The sequence below is a fragment of the Arachis ipaensis genome, chromosome B09 (genome assembly GCF_000816755.2).
Source record: "Arachis ipaensis cultivar K30076 chromosome B09, Araip1.1, whole genome shotgun sequence".
Classification (NCBI taxonomy): domain Eukaryota; kingdom Viridiplantae; phylum Streptophyta; class Magnoliopsida; order Fabales; family Fabaceae; genus Arachis; species Arachis ipaensis.
In genome coordinates this window covers 72,611,678-72,630,687 of record NC_029793.2, presented here as the reverse complement: position 1 = coordinate 72,630,687, position 19,010 = coordinate 72,611,678, and the positions used below count along the sequence as shown (strand labels likewise).

Here is a 19,010-nt window from a genome sequence, read left to right as displayed (position 1 = left end):
GATTCAGCAATTTAATTCTTGTTCTCTTTAATTTCATGCCAATCACCCGTTCCCTTTACTTTCCTTGCAATTTAAATTCTGCAAATCACCAATCAATCAACCGATTCTTGATTCGCTTGACTAAATCAACCACTAAACTAAAATTGCTCAATCCTTCAATCCCTGTGGGATCGACCTCACTCCCGTGAGTTTTTATTACTTGATGCGACCCGGTGCACTTGCCGGTTAGATTTGTGTGTTTTGGGAGAAATTTATTTTTCCACCAAAATACTCATTAGAACTTCTCTCTCTAAAACTACTCTAAACTAATCCTAATGAGTGTAAATGATGCTAAGTGTTGATTCCCTTCAATCCTTGGTCCTTTAAATGCATTTTGGCGCCAAAGTTAGTTGCAAATTGGGCCCCACAACTCCTCAAAATCGCTGGGCACATTTTCTATTAAAATATCATGTGCGGCCACCGACGCGTACGCGTACAGTGCGCGTACGGTATGCGTGCGCGTGGATGAAGATATCCAAATCTTTGGGTTTTTCATGTGTTCCTCACTTTGCATGCTTTCCTCTCCATTCTCTTGATCCATTCTTAGCCCTTTTCAACCTGAAATTACTTAACAAACAGATCAAGGCATCTAGTGGAATCAAATGTGAATTAAATTTAGCTAATTAAGAACTAGAAAGCATGTTTTCACACTTAAGCATAAATTGGGAGACAATCATGAAACCATGCTATTTCATTGGATAAATGTGGGTTAAAAGGTTATAAAATCCTCTAAATTTAACACAAGATAAACCCTCCAAAAGGGGTTTATCAGGTAGCTGGAAAACTTCCCTCACTTTGTCCAAACCGTAATGCAAGGTCTTCCCTCGGACCATGGTGCGCCATGGGTTGAATTTCGGTCCCTCTTCCTTTTGTTTTTTTGACCTCCATAAGTTCGCATAGAACTCTCGGACTTTCAAAATTCCAACCTTAGTTGCAGGGTTGGCCAAATTTTTCCATCCCCTTGTTCAGATCTGCTTTTGAATCTCAAGATATTCGTTATCCTTCAAGTTGAACTTAACTTCCGAAATTACAGCCTTCTTGCACACTAAATCATAGTAGTGTTCTTCATGAAGCTTAGAGTAAAATCTGTAGGGCTTGTAGGTGACAGTTGAAGGATCCTTTTCTTTCTTATTTCTTGAAATAGATCTTCCACCCTTTGGTGCCATGGAGTGCGAGAAAGTGAAAGAGCAGAGCGAAAAGCAACACTAAACTTAGGAGGTTGCTCGTCCCGAGCAAAGAGAAAAGAAAACAGAGGGAGGAGAAGCAGAGGGTGCGTAAGCTAGATGAGGAGGAGCATGATAGAGGGAGAGAGGTCCGAAGGGTTATAAATAGGGAGGGAGGGGTGTTGAATTCAAAATTGAATTTCAGAAAGAGAGGGATTACGATGACAAATTTTGCATTCTTGGGGAAAAAGATAAGATAAAAGATAAGGGGGATATGGGTTGTTAAGACATAAAAGATTTGAAAAAGATTTAAAGAAGTTATAAAGATATGGTTTGCCAAGATTTGAAAAGATGTTATTGAAAATATTTGACATGAGAGGATATGGTTTTGGAAAGATAAGATTTAGAAAAGATATTCTTCAAAAAAAGATTTGAATTGAAGAGTTTTAAATTAAAAAATGTAGTTTGAAAGAGTATGGAATGGAAAGATATCGTTAGAAAATATAAATTTGGAAAATATTTGGCTTTGGAAGTCAACTCCCTCTCTTTTTCTTTGAAATTCGAATTCTTGCCCTTCCCCTTCTGGGCATTCAACGCACAGATCTGGCGTTGAACGCCAGTTGGGGATTAAAATGTTTTTTTTATAGTGTGGTATTGAATGCCCTATAGGGAACAAAAACTTTTCCCAGATGCCTCACCATGGGCGTTGAACGCCCATCCCTCCTCCTCCTCCTCCTCGTCCTCCTCTGGCGTTGGGCACCAGTTTTGGCATTCAACGGCAGGAAGGGGTGTCTCCAGGGTGCTCCGTCTTCCATCCTATGCGTACCTTTACCTATTTTAAGTGCTACACATGATCACAAACGTTAAAAAGCAAGGAAAAAATATGAAATTAATGAAAACTTAGAAAAAAATGAACTCAAACTAAAACAAATGGAGGAAATAAAGAACACTATACATATAGCTGGGTTGCCTCCCAGCAAGCGCTTCTTTATTGTTAGTAATTGGACAATGTTGTTGTCATGTAAGCAAGAGGGTGAAAACCTTTTGCTCAATTGGGTGCCCTAGATAGTGTTTGACACGTTGGCCATTGACGGTGAATCTTTTATCAGAATACTGGCTCTGAAGTTCTATATAACTATAGGGCGACACTCTAGTGACCACAAAAGGTCCTGTCCATCGTGACTTGAGTTTTCCAGTGAATAATTTGATCCTGGAGTTAAAGAGCAGAACCTATTGACCAGGCTGGAAGTCTCTGAGAGATATCCTCCTATCATGCCATTTCTTGGATCTTTCTTTGTAAATCTTAGCATTCTCGAAGGTAGTACATCAGAATTCCTCCAACTCGTTTAATTGGAGCAACCTCTTTTCTTCTGCAGCCTTGGGATCAAAGTTGAGGAATCTTGTTACCCAGTATGCTCTGTGCTCCAATTCTACGGGTAGGTGGCACGCTTTACCATAGACCATCTGATAGGGGGACATCCCGATGGGAGTCTTGAATGCAGTTTGGTATGCCCAGAGAGCATCGTCAAGTTTCTTTGCCCAATCTCTTCTGGAGGTGTGATAAACCCTAATTTTGTGGTTTATCTTATGTTAAATTCAGGAGATTTTATCAACTTTTCTCACATTTATTCAATGAAATAGCATGGTTTTGTGAATTTCTCCTAATTTGTGTTTAAGAGTAAAAACATGCTTTTTAGGCCTTTAAATCGCTAATTTTAATTCACTTTAATCCCATTCAATGCCTTGATATGTTTGTTAAGTGATTTCAGGATTAGAAGGCAAAGATTGGGTTGAAGGAATGAAGAAAAAGCATGCAAAAATGGAGAATTCATGAAGAAATGAGGATTTGCTGAACTCAAGGCCACGCGCACGCATTACCCACACGTACGCGTGAGAAGGAGATCTGCCAGCGATGCGCACGTGTTACCCACACGTACGTGTGAAAAGGAATTTTGCAATGCGATGCGTATGCATGACCCATGCATACACGTGACCCATGCGTATGCGTGACAAGCGGCACGTGACTTCACTAAAGGCAATATGCTGGGGGCGATTTTTGAGCTCAAGGAGGCCCAAATCCAACTTATTTCTGATGCTTTTGAACCCAAAGATTGCAAGGAAATGGCGGGAAGGAGTCATAGTAGAGTTTTCATCATGTTTTAGGTTAGAATTCTAGAGAGAGAAGCTCTCTCTTCTCTCTAGAATTTAGGGTAGTTTAGGTTAAATTTCCTTAGATCCAACTTTTAATTCTTGTTTTTATTTCAATTCTCTTTATATTTTAGTGTTCTATTGTCTTAATCTTCTTAGTTTTTCTTGTTAATTTCTTATTTTCTCTCTCTTATGTTTATGAACCCTTGATGGATTTGGATTTCTTCTAATACAATTTTATGTTTCCATGTCTTTTTATGTTTATCTTAGTTGCTATTATTGATTTCTTGTTTGTGTTAGTTATGGGTTTTATTAATTCTTACAATTTGTGATGTTTGCTTTTATTATACTTTAGGTGTTTGTTAAAATGTTTTCTCTAGTTATTGAGTAATTTTCTTCACTCTTGGCCTAGGCTAAGGGCATTGGATGACCTTGAGTCATTGGGTCTCATTGAATTGGTGATTTAAGAACCTTTTGTGGTCAATTTGATACCCATTGACACTAACCCACTACTAAGCCAATTAGTAGGTAGGTTGGGACTTATGGGTTGATGTTGATCAAGCATATTTGACGTACTTCAAGCATAGAAGTAGACTTGATGGGTTGGTCCCTCATAATTGTCAATACATGGTTTGTAGACAAGGATGGTGATCTCAATTCCTATGCCTTAGCCAAGAGTTCTTTGCTTTTCCCTTTATTAGTTAATTGTCATTTACTTTTTTGTTATTTACTTTTCTTGTCAATCAACAAATCAAACCCCTTTGCCCCTTCATAGCCAATAATTGATCACTTCATTGCAATTCCTTATGAGATGACCCGAGGTTTAAATACTTCAGTTTACTTTTATTTGGGCTTGTACATGTGACAACCAAATTTAAAACTTTAATTGAGTATTATTTGTTGGTTGGGAGCTATACTATCAACAGAATTATTTGTGTGAAATTCCTAACCGACGGTAATACTCTTTCAAGTTTTTGGTGCCGTTGCTGAAGAATTGTAATGGTGTTGTATTATTGGATATTGTATATATGTGAATATTGTGAATATGTTTGCCTTTTGCTTCTTTGTTAGTTATTGCTAGTTTTAGGAGTTTACTTCCATTATTTTTGTTAGCTTTTGTTTTTATTTGCCACCATGAATTCTCACCCTTTTGGCTATGAGAGTGGTTACAACTATGTTGTAGAAGATGGGAATTGCAATGACAACATGCATCAACAATGGAATAATCAAAGATGGGAAGGGCCTCAAGGATTTGATCAACCCTCTTGGCAATAACCTTCCCAAAGTGCTATGAGAAAGAGTCATTCCAAGATGTATACCAATCAAATGGCTATGGTGGACCCCCTTGTGATTATCAACAACTACCACTATATGCCTATGAACCCTCTCCTCAATATAGCCCTCAACCACCATACTCACAAGCATCATACCACCATTCACCCCCATATGACCCTAACACATATCCACCATACCAACCACCATATGAACCATACTTAGAGCCACCACCACTCCAACACCAATACTCCCAAGAACCACCATTTCCTTATACACCACCTCAAGACTTTCACCAATTTGAACCACCTTCTAACTATGACACTCTTCCTCCAAACAATGAACCCTCTCTTCCACCACCTCCTTCAATGGATGAAGCTCTCCATGCCTTCATGCTAGAACAACGAAGAGATATTAGCTTTTATATCCAAAGGCAAGAAAAGAGGCAAAAGGAGCTAAAGAAGCTAGAAGTCATGGTTTTTACCATTGCGGAAGCCATTGACAACATGGCCTCCCACCTAAGCCTACACGATCAAGGCACTCCCAATGTTGAATGTAGAGAAGCAACTAAAGAGCATAGTGAGGGAGTGAACTTGAAGCTTTAAGGTGAAGAAGAGGAGTTGATGCAAGAAATGCAACAAGAGGAGGAAGTAGAGATAATTGAACCAAAAGAAGTGGTTGAAGATTTAGGAGATGTTGAGTGCGAAGAGGAATCTCAAGTTGAAGAGCCTTCTTCCATGGAGTTTGAAAGTGATGTCAAGGAGGGTAGTGCACAACCTCCAAGGCATAATGTGAATGAAGAATTGGAAGAAATGGTACAAACAACAAGTCCTCCCATCTATGATAATTCTGCATCAACATATGATCCTTTTGAGCTTGATGGATCCTTCCCCCATTGAACTTGGAATTGATGTTGAGGTAGATTTCACTCAACCACCTATTTATGATTTGAGTGATGGGGAAGAGCTTGAAGAAATTGGTGAGGAAGAACTTGAATTTGAGGAAGCTTGGCAAGAGGTAGAGCTTGAAGAACCTTGCAAAGTGGTGGAAGCCCCTAGAAGAGGATGGACGGGAGTGGAATGTGCTTTGTCAAGATCATTGGAAACTTTTCTACCTAAGTCGCCATCCAATCCTTTATTTGAGTGGGTAAAGCTCATTACTCTTAGCTTTATTATCCCACTTGAATTTGGTTTGCTTGAAACGGATGGCCAACTTAGGGCGCTTTGTGGAATTAAGCATAAGAGAAGGATGTTTAGTGGTTGGCGTTGTAAATCTAGGCTAATTATGGTTGGAAGCTCAAACTTGAGGAGCAAGGGTTGGACTAGTGATCAATTAGATGGGTCTAGGAGGATAGTTTGGTGCCTTAGTGAGAATTCAGCTTTCCTACCACCCGGACGAAACAATGATGATCAATTAGAAGACGGGTGTGAAAATAAGATATGGGATCTCGGATCAAAACATGAAGACCAATTTTAGGAGCTCATATCTTGTGAAGAACTTCACCCAAACTTGGTGAAGTCGGTTGGAAATTCTAACAACTGTTTGAGGAGCAAGCATCCTTGGGAATTCAAGGATGAGTACAAGCATAAACCACCTTGACAAGGAGCCTCCCAATTGTCCAACTTAAGGACTTAAACTAAAAGTGCTAGGTGGGGGATACCCCACCATGGTAAACTCTTTATATTATCTTGTATATATAATCAATGAAAGAATTGAGTTGCCATTGTTAGATAGGTTTCTTCTTTGCATATTTTAGTTTTAGTGTTTTGGTTGTTAGTTTGTTTGATTAGATTTATGCCTTAAGTTATAAGCTAGTTGTTTTTGAATTACATTTTGCTTGAGGTGCAAGTTTTTAAAATTAAGAACAAAAGGGGATTAACATAGGACCAAAGTTGGTTAACAATGGTAGATAAAAGGGTAAGGCTATTTGGATAAGTGAGCTTTTTGAAATGAAGGCCTCAATCATATAAATGCGATCATTGATGAACGGATCTTTGATGGTTTAGAATTTCACAAATGAATTCTCATTGTAAAGTATAGTTTCTAAACCAATCACTAATCCTTTCATGCAAAAATTTGAGTTGTCACATGTACAAACCCCAAATAAGAATTAACCGGAGTATTTGGACTCTGGGTCGTCTCACGAAGAATTGCAATAAAGTGCCTTGTTATTGGTTATGGAGTATGCTTTGGGGTTTTTGAGATGATGGACAAGAAATATAAATGGCAAAGGAAATAAACTAACAAAAAGGTCTTGGCAAGGTTAAGTGGTCAAGGATCTCTATCCTAATCACTAACCACAACATGAGAATTGGCAAAGATCAATCCCACTAAGTTAACCCCTAACTAATAGTAGAGGAAAGTCAAGTGAGCTATATCAATCCAAGTCCATAAGTCCTAGTTCTAAACCTAATCAATTGGTGAGATCTAGCATTAATTGCTCCCAATCGTCAATCACTTGGACATTAGTGACTCAAGAGTTCCTAAGTTACCTTCCCAAGCCAAGATCACAAAATTCTACTCTAAGATCCAACCAAGAATTTTATGAAACACTTGGAAGGCATAAAAGGAAAGCATAGTAAAATTGAAAGGAATATAAATCTACACTACTCAATTGCAAGGAATTAAACAACAATAAAGCAAATCAATGATAAAAGAACATGAATCATAAATTGCATTAAAGGAAAATAGAAGAAGGAAGAGTGCATCAACAACAAAGCAAGCAATTACAAGAATGAAATACAAAATTAGAGAGAGGAAGAGTAGAGGAACAAGAAATTGTAAAGGAAAAGTAAATCAAAGCATGAATTAAACCTAGATCTAAGAAATTATAATCCTAATTCTAGAGAGAAGAGGGAGCTTCTCTCTCTAGAAACTAACCTACATGATGCTATACAACCAAACAATTGCTCCCCTCTTTTGCTTGGACTTCAATTCTGCATGAAATACATTCAGAAATAAGTTGGATTTGGGCCTGGGCAGCTTCAGAAATTGCCCCCAGCGTTTTGCCTTCAAGTGGGCCATGTAAGAGTATTGGCGCGTGCGCGCCATGTATACGTGCGCGTCGATTGGCAATTTCTTCATCCGCGCGGAAGTGGCATGTACGCGTGCGCATCCATGGGTGAGATCTCCTTTGCACGTGCGCGCCTTGTGCACGTGCGCATCCTTTGGTGCACTCCCAATCTTTGTTTCTTCATGTACTCTCCCCTTTGTATGCTTTTCTACTCATTTCTTCCATCCAATACTTGCCTTATGAACCTGAAATCACTCAACAAATACATCAAGGCATTGAATGAAATTAAAGTGAATTAAAATCACCAATTTTAGGGCCTAAAAAGCATGTTTTTACACTTAAGCACAAATCAAGGGAGAATTGCAAAACCATGCTATTTCATTGAATAAATATGGAAAAAGGTGATAAAATCCCCCAAATTAAGCACAAGATAAACCACAAAATTGGGGTTTATCAAATCTCCCCATACTGAAACTAAGCATGTCCTCCTGCTAAAATCAAGAAATAAGCAAACGGGTATCAACATTTATTCAATGCAAACTAACTACATGCAATTTATCTATATGAATGCATCCACTTGGTCAAAACAAGTCAACTTCCAAGAAAACATATTTAAGTACAAGGGCTAAAGCCATAGCAGTCAAATCAAACCCACAATTGAATTGAATTATTAAAAAGATTTTACAAACTTGCAAGAAAAGATGATCATGTGTGGAGACATGTAATTGAGCGATCGAACCCTCACTGGATGTGTATCCGCTCTAGGCACTCAAGTGTATGGGGTTGATTCACTCAATTCTCCCCTAATCATGCTTTCCAAGATTTGTTTTTCATCTAACAATCAACAATTATTTCATGCATGCATACAAATATCATGAGGACTTTCCCACAGGTTGTAATGGGGCAAGGTAGGATGCATATGGTCAAGTGAGCTTGAAATTCGAATCTTTGATTAACTTAAACATCCCACCTAACCTATGACAACCTATACAATTCTAAACAAACCTAACTACCCATTCTTCACTTTTTCACACACTCATGCATTCTCTTTTTGATCACCACCCATATGCATTGACTTTTATTGAACCTTACTTTGGGGCATTTTGTCCCCTTTTTTATTGCAATTCTTTGTCTTTCTTTTTTTTTCTATTTATATTATTTATTTTCATTTTTTTCTTTTTTTATTATTATTTTTTTCCATTAATTTTTTTTCTTTTCAAACTAAAATATATATACAAGAACATCAATGCATATGGTTTACACATGATTAATACATGAGTATGTTTCCAATTCCCAAGATTCTCACACAAATACAAAAACATACTTTTATCTCTACCCAATGTTCCCAACTCTCCCAAAATCAAATGATAAACACTCTCACTAGCCTAAGCTAATCAAAGATCTAAATTAAGGGATATTTATTATTTTTCACTTAGGCTTGTAATGTGCTACAATTAAGAACAAATGGGTTAAGCATAGGCTCAAAATTAGCTAACAATAGAAGATAAAAGGTAGGCTATTTGGGTAAGTGAGCTATTTGAACAATGGCCTCAATCATGTAAATGCATTTATACACAAAATAATGGACATATAGAATTAAACAAATCAAAGATTACAATCATAGGAAGAGAATAATGCACACAAGAATGAAAATAAGTGGTTATATATGATGTAACCACACAATTAGGCTCAAATCTCACATGCTTGTGTTATTAGCTCAAAAATCATGTTCCACAAAGTATATAATTCAAGCAAGTTCCAATTTTTTTTTTCAATCAATTGGGGTGCCCTCTAGATAAAATCCTTGGAAAATATCATGATTTTGACTAAGCTTATTATATACATATGCAAAATGAGAAAATGCAACTAAGGATCCTAAAATGAAATGCAAAAGTGTTGGGATTAGAAATTTGTCACCCAAAGACGTCGAATGGTCGGACAATCTTCCCACACTTAAAAGTTTGCACCGTCCTCGGTGCATCCAAAGATGAACAAGGGGGTATGGTGACTTTCCTAGTTGCTACCTTCAGTTGGTAGGTCAACCGATGATGTGTGTTCTTCTCCCACTTCTGTTTTTGCTTATGATGATTCATCCTGAACATAGAAAACAGGAGATAATAAGACAAGTGAGTGCACAAGCAAGGAAGCATGGATTGTTGGAATGAGGTAAATCACTAGAATTGAGTGAGTGGATTGGTGTGACAATAATGAAAAATCACTACAAGAAAAACACCCATTCAGGTACACTTGAAAAGTGTAGCTAAAAGTGAAAAAAAAATGATGCCTTAGGCTACGGCTACGCTTTTTGGGCTACAGCTACGCTTTTTGGGGTGATTCCTATTCGGCCGTTGCCTATTCTCAAAGGCTACGCTTTTCTGCACCAAGGGCTACGCTTTTGACTTTTGGGAATAGGCTACGCTTTTCAATTGATGCTGTTCAGGACCAAAGGCTACGCTTTTCAGCTTTCATTCTTCCAGAATAGGCTACGCTTTTCAATGCTACTGCATCACTTATAAAGCATAGTCCCATTATATACCATAGCTACTTTTTATAAGCGTAGCCTTAAGTCCCTCTTTTTTTTTTGGTATACTATAGCTACTGTATATAAGTGTAGCCTTAGGTCTCTTTTTTTTTCGCAAAAGGCATCCAAGCTTTTCAAATATGACAAAGGTTGCACTCCCTGAGGAATCAATAACTTTCACCTTAATTCTATACCTATTTTTATAATATATACAAATGAAATAATCAACATAAATAAACCTCATACCAACACTATAACTTCAAAGAAAACAAATCAACATGCTTTGAAGACTTTTCGCAATAGTATGACCCAAGCTTCAGAACAACTTCAGTGCCATATCTATATTGAGCAATAAACCAATCAAGTCCACCAATCACTCCCATAATTGTACCATACACAGCATAATCACCATCCTAAAAGAAAAGTAACAATAAAAAGGGCATTAGTATTTAATTTGGACTTGAATGATGAACATAAAAAGAAAGTGAAAAATAATAAAAAATGACTAACCTCTTTACATTCCTTCAATTCTCCAATTGTCTTCCGAGGTGTAATCTCGAGAAAATCTTCTGCAAGTGAGAAATAGTGATCACATTTTTTAGCACTATTTGATTTCAAAGATCATATAAAGAAAGCAAAATTTTAGATATTATGTAAAGGAATATAGCAATACTATAGTATAACCATGAAGCTTTCAAAAAAAGGTTGAACCTCGTATTAACGTTGGAAAGGGGTTTCTGACTAATCAGAAATCTATCAAAGTTTTGTTTATGCTTAACGGTGCTATCAACCTATTGCAACAATTCGGCACAACAAAAGGGAAATAGAAAATTTAGTTAGCAAAGACAGTAAACTTCAAGATTAAAAGAAACAGAGGAGTGGCGGCAAAGACAGCAGATGCTGGTGGTGCTGGGTGAGCAGTTAGAAGATGATGGCAACAGAAAAATCACGCATTATAGAAATCATAGTAACAACCTAAATAGAAAATCATAGTTAAAAAAAATATGAAAAAAGAAAAATAACAAGAACATGAATCAACTAATAGAATCAACCAACAGAATATAATCACAGTAGTAACAAGTTAACTAAAATAATTAAAAAAGAAAACTCAAGTAATAACAACATAAATTAGAGATGGATAGCACTCGATATAAGCAGAAAGACAGCAAATCAGAAATCTATGAGAATCTGCAGGCTGTGTTTATAGAAATGGATAACACTCAAGATATATAAGCATAAACCTTCAAACCTTGTCCCAATTGAAACTATTTGTGCTGACTTAACTTAGAATTTTAGGAACATGAAGCACAAATCAAAACACATGAAATTAGTTAACAGATAGAGTGAAGAGGAGGTACCTGTTCCATCATGGATGCCATTCTTCGCTGATCAGCTTCTAGAAGTGATTCAAAACCAGCTAACATGCTCTTATCCATGATTCAACCAGGGATTTTGGAGAAGAAACTCAAACCCAAGGAACGAAATTAAAACCAGTTAACTAATAATAATATAGGATGAAACTAAAGACCAAAAAGAAATAGAAAGCAAACAAAACTTAACTAAAGATGAAGCAGAATTTTGTGCAGAAGATTAAGCCTACTAGTTCTTCTGGAAATTTGTGTAGCTTCCTCTGAATTCATGTTTCCCTTGCAAGCTGCATCTGAATCACAAATATCAAATCAAAGATTAGGATTAATTTCTATGCAAACCATGACAAGATGCTATCAATTTTTGTAACCAGTAAGAGAATTATTGCCTGATGATAATTGACTTTGGAATATGCATTGGTTCCCTTGAGTTCTAGGAGGATTATTGATGAGCGGATAATTTATACGCTTTTTGACATGGTTTTTAGTATGTTTTTAGTAGGATCTAGTTACTTTTAGGGATGTTTTCATTAGTTTTTATGTTAAATTCACATTTCTGGAATTTACTATGAGTTTGTGTGTTTTTTTGTGATTTCAGGTATTTTCTGGCTGAAATTGAGGGACTTGAGCAGAAATCAGATTCAGAGGTTGAAAAAGGACTGCTGATGCTGTTGGATTCTGACCTCCCTGCACGCAAAGTGGATTTTCTGGAGCTACAGAACTCGAAATGGCACGCTTCCAATTGCGTTGGAAAGTAGACATCCAGGGCTTTCCAGCAATATATAATAGTCCATACTTTGACCAAGAATAGACGACGTAAACTGGCATCCAACGCCAGCTTTCTACCCAAATCTGGCGTCCAGCGCCAGAAAAGGAGCCAAAACCAGAGTTGAACGCCCAAACTGGCACAAAAGCTGGCGTTCAACTCCAAGAAGGACCTCTACACGTGCAACACTCAAGCCCAGCCCAAGCACACACTAAGTGGGCCCCGAAAGTGAATTTATGCATCAATTACTTACGCATGTAAACCCTAGTAGCTAGTTTATTATAAATAGGACCTTTTACTATTGTATTAGACATCTTTGATCAGCTAGAGATCTTTGATCAGTTGTATGCTATCTTAGATCACAATTGAGGGCTGGCCTCTCGGCCATGCCTGGACTTTCACTTATGTATTTTTAACGGTAGAGTTTTTACACTCCATAGATTAAGGTGTGGAGCTCTGCTGTTCCTCAAAGATTAATGCAAAGTACTACTGTTTTCTATTCATTTCATCTTATTTCGCTTCTAAGATATCTATTCGCACCCAAGAACATGATGAAGGTGATGATTATGTGTGACGCTCATCACCATTCTCCCCTATGAACACGTGCCTGACAAACACTTCCGTTCTACATGAAATAAGGTAGAATGAATATCTTTTAGATCTCTTAATCAGAATCTTCGTGGCGTGAGCTAGAATGACGGCGGCATTCAAGAGAATCCGGAAAGTCTAAACCTTGTCTGTGGTATTCTGAGTAGGATTCAATGAATGAATGACTGTGACGAGCTTCAAACTCGCGAGTGCTGGGCGTTAGTGACAAACGCAAAAGGAGGGTGAATCCTATTCCAGCATGATCGAGAACCGACAGATGATTAGCCGTGCTGTGACAGAGCATGTGAGCATATTTTTCACTGAGAGGAGGGGATGTAGCCACTGACAACGGTGATGCCCTTGCATAAAGCCAGCCATGGAAAGGAGTAAGACTGATTGGATGAAGATAGCAGGAAAGTAGAGGTTCAGAGGAACGAAAGCATCTCTATTCGCTTATCTGAAATTCTCACCAATGAATTACATAAGTATTTCTATCCCTATTTTATTAATTAATTTTGAAAACCTCATTATCAATTTATATCTGTCTAACTGAGATTTGCAAGGTGACCATAGCTTGCTTCATACCAAGAATCTCTGTGGGATTCGACCCTTACTCACGTAAGGTATTACTTGGACGACCCAGTGCACTTGCTGGTTAGTTGTATCGAAGTTGTGAACCATGGTATTGGCACCATGTTCTTGGCGCCATTGCCAGGGAAAGAAAGAGCCATGAATTTTACATAATCAAAGTGTAATTACGATTGCGTGTACCAAGTTGCTCACGTTGCCAGGGATTGTTTGAGCCTGGACATCACAATTTCGTGCACCAATTATCTTGGAGCATTCAAGTTCTTGAATCACTGAGTCTCTGATTCTGTAGAGGAGTAAGACAATGTTCTAAAAATAATAGAATATAGCAAGAGCAGCACCTTGTAATGACCAAATGCCACTTCTTTAGAATAATCCATCATCAATGAAACAGAGTTCCAATAAAAGTCCATCGAATTCAACCACCATAACATAGAACAAACTAATTTCTCATTTGAAACAGCACCAGATAAAAAGAATGGAAAAATTAAAATCAAATAAAATAAACTACTCCATAAATCAATTAGTTTTTCCCTTGATAATGAAGAATAATTGGGAAACATCAAAACCAAAAACAAATTAAAAATAGAACATGATGCTTCTTAATTAAAAAATAAAGCTTGAGTATTGAAGACCTGAGTGGAACTATTTTCCTGATGCCAAAATAGGAAAAAAGAAGAAAATGAACAATGAAAGGTCATACCAAAGTTTTCTCATGGAAGATTGAAAACTAAATTCTTGAAACAAGAACTAGAATATTCATACTAGGAAATTTCGATAGCCACTTAAAAGTGTTGCAAAGAACTTTAAGAATATCATCCTGCACAAGAAACATGGTGACAATAAGACACAAAAAAGTTAAACAATAAATTGGACTGTCCACAAGGAACCAAAACAATAAATTGGATGGTCCACAAGGAACCAAGAAACAACATAAATTAGAACTACAATGAGCAAAGCACAAATCATTCTTGGTATAACAGGCAGGCATCAAGTTCATCTATATGAGAAAATTTCAATATTTTATTACAAATATCAATCAGCAATGTTTAGAATAAAGTGTACCATAATATTTTCCAGGGAACTAAATTAAGAATTCATAAAAATGTTTATCAATCTAGCATCTCATTCACTTTCATATGATTTATTCAGAGACGGTGAACCTAAAAAGAATGGAAAACAATGAATAATCTACCATCAAAGGATCACCTTAACTGAAGGTCATGATCCGCTCCCCTCTGCTTAGCCACAAATTTAGTATAATGCTCAGATACACTATATATTCCAGCCTTCAATTCATCAATTCCAATTACATTGGGGTATAATAACTTGATTACCTCACCACGCAAGAAGCGGTATTCTGGCTCGGGAATAGGTGGCAACAAAAACCTTTAATTCTCAAAATATGATTTACAGCAGATTAACATTAGCTAAATCATAATTTCAGCAACAAACTCAACTTTGAGCAATAAATTCAAGATGTACTAATAATTTACAGCAATAAAATTGAAAGAGAAATAACAGGGCTGAAGATAAAACTCACATAGGCAGAGAGACGAAGCAAGCGTTGATGGAAGACCCGAACTGAAGCTGAAACCCTAAACCCAGACTCAGGGCCGAGGAAGCGTTGATGGCTGAAGCAGGAAGGCGAGCTTACGAACTATGATAGAGCGCGACAGAGCTTGAGCGGCGATGACCTTGAAGCGGCGACGTGAGCTCGAGGCGGCGACGAGCTTGAGGCGGCGATGTGAGCTTGAGGCGGCGACGAGCTTAAGGCGGCGACAGAGCTTGAGGCCGTGACAAGCTTGAGGGGGCAACAGAGCTTGAGGCAGCGACGAGCTTGAGGGGGCGACCAAAGCTTGAGGAGCCGGCGACGGGCTTGAGGGACAGAGTGGCGAGAGAAGAGAGAGGTGATATGGGTTCTGATTCTAGGTTAGGGTACCTGATGTGTATTTTTGGAAAACGAATTCCAAACACACAAAACTCACCGGCAAGTGCACCGGGTCGCATCAAGTAATAATAACTCACGGGAGTGAGGTTGATCCCACAAGGATTGATGGATCAAGCAACTTTAGTGGATGATTAGTTTAGTCAAGCTAACATTTGAGTGATAATTGATGCAGCAGAAAGTAAATGACAAGGAAAATTAAAGTGCAGAAAGTAAATTGCATTGAAACTTAAAGAGCAAGAAATGTAAATTGCAAGAATCTTAAATTGCAAGAAATGTAAATTGCATGAAATTAAAAGGGAGTGGGTGCTGGAAGTTAAAAAAAAGCAGTAGATCAAGTAATTGGAAAGTTAAATTGCAAGAAGAATAAAGGAAATTAGGTACTGGGATTCATGAAATCAAACACGGAAGTGTAAATAACAATCAAACAGAGAAGTAAAAGATGCAGCAGGTTCAACAGATTTGGAAAATCACTTTAAAATCAAAACAGAGAGCAACTGGGCTCAATTGCAAAATCTAAATGAGAGGTTGAAGATCTCAGGGGTTGGATGAGACTAGAGACCAAGTCTAGATCTCAATTCCTTCCTTGATCCAACAGAGAATAATTGCAGAAGAAAATAAAGAAGAAAGCAGTAAAGAGAGTTTTGATTCAAATCACAATTCACTGAAATTATGCAGACAAGTAAACAGAGAGAATTCTCAAGGTGAGATTGAAACAGAATTTCTTTAATTCTCAACCCAAGATTCAAAACAAAAATGAAAACTAAGAGAGAGATTTCTGTATTCCTAATGCTCCCTAGTGGAGCTCGCCCGCCTAATAAAAATGAAACAGATGCCTATTTATAGGCATTTTTACAAAATGAAAATGAAATTCAAAACAAATTACAATTAAAATGAAATTTCTATTCTAACTATATCTTGTGCCTTTGAGTGGTGTCAATTGGGCCCTTGCTCTTGATGGAATTGGGTTGACAAAAGCCTCTGTTGATTGCTCTTGGAGTTGGAGAGAAACCCATTGTGAACCGGGCCATGAATCATAAAAGTTTGAGTAAAAGTTTGAGGCAAACTTTTACTCAAACTTTTTATACCAGCTGCCCTTATTTGCTGCTACCAGCGTTTCGGCTAAAGTTTGAGGTCAAACTTTTAGCCAAACGTTGGGCCTTCTTGCATGCATGTTGGGGTACTACTTTGTCTGCTTGTCAACATTGCAAATTTCATGCCCACTATAAACTATTATATATGGTTAGAAAGCTTTGAATGTCAGAACCGGGCCATGAATCATAAAAGTTTGAGTAAAAGTTTGAGTCAAACTTTTACTCAAACTTTTTATACCAGCTGCCCTTATTTGCTACTACCAACGTTTGGGCTAAAGTTTGAGGTCAAACTTTTAGCCAAACGTTGGGCCTTCTTGCATGCATGTTGGGGTACTACTTTGTCTGCTTGTCAACATTGCAAATTTCATGCCCACTATAGACTATTATATATGGTTAGAAAGCTCTGAATGTCAGCTTTCTAACCCAATTAGAATCACCTCAATTGGACATCTACAACTCAGGTTATGCTCATTTGAAGAGGACAAGGTCGCTGGCCTTGGTGTGCAGCGTTTGAGGTAAAGTTTGCCTCAAACGTGGTCGAAAACGCCAGTTCTGGAGGCTCAAACATATTGTCCACCCCATACTATTATACATTGTTGGAAAGCCCTGAATGTCTACTTAACAATGCCTTTCGAAGCGCATCAATTGGAGCTCCACAGCTCGAGTTATACTCCGTCGAAGGTGCAGAGGTCAGTTGGCCTTACTGCAGGTTGCCACCATGTTCGTTTATGCACATTGCGGGGCAGTTTTCTTCCTCAATTTTAGTGTCCACCATGCAGTGCCATATATGCTTGGAAAGCTCTTGATTCCTACTTTCCATTGCTTTTGGAATCACCTCATTTGGAGCTCTGTAGCTCAAGTTATTCTTGTTGGAAGTATACCCCTTCAGGCTGTGAGGTGTGTGGCGCCAACGTTTGCCAAAAAGCTTGAGGCAAACGTTGGCGCAAGCTTTTGCTCCCTCCAGGGTGTAGTCAAGCTCCTCCAAAAGTTTGAGCTAAAGTTTGAGGCAAACTTTAGCTCAAGCTTTTTTGTCCTCTTTTGCTCTTTGTTTTGAGCCACGCTTTTCTTCCTTTGGGCCACGCTTCTCTTACTTGATTTGGTCATGGGTCACGCTTTTAGAAGCGTGGCCTAAGCCTCCAAAGTGTGCTCCAACTTCAAAGTGTGCCCAAAATTCCTCTTTTCTTCTTTTTAGCTTATTTTGTGCCCTTTTTGCTTCTTTTTCTTCTTATTTCCTACAAAGTTTATCAAATCAAAAGATCAAAGAAATATACCATTTAAGCACCAAAGAATGCAATATTTAAGCACTAATCATAAATTTCTTGTATGAAAAAGCATAGAAAAACATGACATGATGACATGTCATCAGGACACCTTTTGGGTGCTTTGCCCCATGAGTTGATAACAAAGCTATGACTTCTAAATGCTTTGTTTTCAAGTATTACCACTTGATACATAAGCACCACAAGCATTTGTTTAGAGGACTTCATTAAGCTCATTTTTCTTGACTCTCTAATCATTGATGCTCAGAGCCTTGAGCTTTGAGGGAGTGCTTTTGCACTTTGAGCCTAACCTTGACTTCTAAATGTTTTTTTTTCAAGCATTTGGCTTGATACATAAACACCACAAGTACTTAGCAAATAAATTGCCATCGGTACTCAGAGCCTTCAGCTTTCTCATTCTTTCCCTTTTTCTTGCTTTAATTGTATTTGCTTCTTCAAGGTTTTCATGATTTTCAAAAGATTTCACAAAATGTCCTAGATGAAAACTTCAATTAAATAAAATCCAATGCAATTAAGCAACAATCAAACATACTAGCTTTCCAATACTTTTATGCACATGCTAAAATCTTCTTTAATGCCTTGTTTGTTTATGATCATGATACTTTGTTGCTTTTGTATTCACAAAACTCAAGTTGGTAATCATAATGACACAGCACCATGTTGCAAATTAAGATTCAAGTTATGCTTTATTCATACACACATGTAAACAGAAAGGATGAAGACAATCATGCAATTTAAATGCTGAAAACAAATGAGGAGAAAAGGAACTCTACAACCTTGTAGTTCATCTTCATTATTGTTGTCCTTTTTCCTCTATTCTTCCTCCTTCCCTTGCCAAACTCAGAAAGCTTGCTCATCCTCAAGTAACAATTAGAACAATGGCTATGGGGCTAAGATGGATCATGAGTGTCTTACACAATGAAAAGTTAGTAGTACATGTGTTCTAAGCAACCAAAATTGAAGGTAGTAATCAAGGCACAGGAGACAGAGACCTTGTGATTGCAAACTTAAGAAGGTGAGCATAATACTTTGCATAAAGAATAAGTGGCACACCAAACTTAGTGTGACACTTTTACTTAGAATTGATGCAAGTATCTTGTAAGGATTAGAACCAAATTTTGTTGCATAGCAACACCAAACTTAGAATGCAACCACATGTCAATTTATTTGAAATAAAACTAAATGAAAGAAACTGTTATATGTTAAATACAATCACCAAGTAC

The 19,010-nt window shown here is 37.6% G+C and overlaps 2 long non-coding RNA genes across 2 annotated transcripts; both read right to left on the bottom strand.

Moving 5' to 3' along the window:
* On the bottom strand, positions 10,329-11,091 carry LOC110266351. Its single transcript, XR_002353634.1, has 3 exons — positions 10,868-11,091; positions 10,667-10,760; positions 10,329-10,569 (listed from the first exon to the last, which is right to left on the bottom strand). It is a non-coding gene; the product is annotated as an uncharacterized LOC110266351 (long non-coding RNA).
* Positions 11,337-18,639, bottom strand: LOC110267063. The gene is made up of 3 exons (XR_002354388.1): positions 18,628-18,639; positions 18,014-18,016; positions 11,337-11,786 (listed from the first exon to the last, which is right to left on the bottom strand). It is a non-coding gene; the product is annotated as an uncharacterized LOC110267063 (long non-coding RNA).